Genomic DNA, 2,118 nt, shown 5'->3' with positions numbered 1-2,118 from the left:
GCCATTATCATATTCATTTCTTTTACACTTCAGAGAACATTGCTTATGGCATCTTATGAATTCCTGTGAATTCCCTTTTTAGTACCTTAGTTAGAGGGTGTGAAAGAGATCCCGCTCAAAATTTACGCTTAAACATTTCCACGGGCAAAAAACTGTCTGGGAAATAGGGCCTGGAAGATAAATAAGCAGTTCAGTTTGTGTATTTGGGTTGCTGCTGAGTGTTTACGGTTTTCCAAGAGTATAGCAGTTCAGGAGAGATGAAAAGCAATAAAAGTGGTGTAGCCTAGTGGAAAGAGCACAACCCTGGGAGTCTGAAGACCTGGGTTCTAATCCTGGTTCTGCCAGTTGCCTACTGGATGATCTCAGTCAGTTCTCTCTGCCTCAGTTTCTTCATCTATTTCCCCCCTGTTTAGACTGTGAGCCCTGTGTGGGACAGGGACTGAATCTTATCTGTAACTGATTGAGAAGCAGCATGGCTTAGTGGAAAGAGCATGGGCTTGGGAGTCAGAGGTTGTAGGTTCTAATCCTGGCTCTGCCACTTGTCAGTTGTGTGACGTTGGGTAAGTCACTGAAGTTCTCAGTGCCTCAGTTACCTCATCTGGAAAATGGGGATTAAGACTATGAGTCCCATGTGGGACAACCTGATCACCTTGGATCTACCCCAGTGCTTAGAACAGTGCTTGGCACATAGTAAGAAATACCACCATCATCATCTGATTATCTTGTATCTTCCCCAGAGCTTATAACAATGCTTGGCACATACTAAGCACTTTAGAAATAATAATGATGATTATAATAATAGCAATAATTCTGCAGATTCCAAGTTAACTGGGAGTCTATGGGGGGACAGGGAGGAGGGGGAGACTGTTGGAGATGATTCTTGACTTACGCTGTCATCTCTGACCCATAGCAATGCCGTGGACCCATCCCTCCTAGAACGCCCCACCTCCATCTGCAATCATTCTGGTAGCATATCCATAGAGTTTTTTGGGAAAAATACAGACCTGGTTTACCAATGCCTCCTTCCATGCAGTAAGCTTGAATCTCCACTCTCAACTCACTCCTATGCCACTGCTGGCCGGGACAGGTGAGTTTTGACTTGTAGCAGATTGCCTTCTGCTCACTAACCACTGCCCAAGCTAGGAATGGAAATGCCTCTGCTTGACTCTCCCTCCCATAGTCAAGACTGGTAGAGTACTGGAAACTCTCCAGGTGCGACTCTGAGAGGTTGATGGAGATGATAGACCTGACGTAAATTTTTTTTATCACTTCCTCACTGTTTTTTCTCATCTATCCTTATGGATACACTGTGGTTGGTTTCTTGGTCATTCTCAAACTTTGTGCCATTTTCTGCCCGAGTCAAATTCGTGGACTTGATGTATTATTTTTGCCTGTCTCTGTGTTGTTCCTGATAATTTTGCAGTATCTGTCAGCTGCAAAGATCATATCTGCTGTGCTGTGTTTTAGTGCCATAGTGATGTGTTTGGGACATTTTTTATGGTATTTAAGTGCCAACTGTATGCCAAGCACTGTATTAAGCACTGGGTTGTAGACAAGTTAATCAGGTTGGTTATAGTCCCTGTCCCACATAGGGCTCACAGTCTTAATCTCCATTTTACAGATGAGGTATCTGAGGCACAGAGAAGTTGTGACTTACCCAAGATCACACAGCAGCAAACAAGTGGTGGATTCTGGATAAGAATCCAGATCCCTCTGATTCCCAAGCCCATGCTCTATACAATAGGGTATACTGCTTCTCTATAGCTGATAGCTTCTTTAGTGATGATTTAAAAATTTAGTCAATATATCCCTGGACTACTTCAGTTTTAATCTCCCACCACTGGTCTTGCATTTTGCTTAACTAGATCTATCATGACCTGGCGTGAGTGTGTCCAGGGTTTAATTTTATGATAAACACGTAGAGCTGAAAGGTGTTACTGATGTATTTCTTGCTTTGGTCAAATTTGCTTTAATTTTTAGTTATTTTCATCTAGTCAAACTTGGTGGTATCTGCTTGTCAAGCCCACTGTCTTGATGGCTACCTGAGGTAGTGTTTCAGAGAGGCTTCCATTCACTATTCATGTCATTATTCAGATTTTTGGAGATCCTTGTTCCAGT

General features: G+C 42.8%; 1 non-coding gene across 1 annotated transcript; it reads right to left on the bottom strand.

Moving 5' to 3' along the window:
- Window positions 1-1,097: 1,097 nt before the first annotated feature.
- LOC119920020 lies at window positions 1,098-1,230 on the bottom strand. The gene has a single exon (XR_005447791.1). It is a non-coding gene; the product is annotated as a small nucleolar RNA SNORA7 (small nucleolar RNA).
- Between the last annotated feature and the right edge of the window lie 888 nt (window positions 1,231-2,118).

This window comes from Tachyglossus aculeatus, chromosome X1, assembly GCF_015852505.1.
Source record: "Tachyglossus aculeatus isolate mTacAcu1 chromosome X1, mTacAcu1.pri, whole genome shotgun sequence".
Classification (NCBI taxonomy): Eukaryota; Metazoa; Chordata; class Mammalia; order Monotremata; family Tachyglossidae; genus Tachyglossus; species Tachyglossus aculeatus.
The sequence above is the reverse complement of the archived record's forward strand: the minus strand, read 5'-3'. Positions and strand labels throughout refer to the sequence as shown.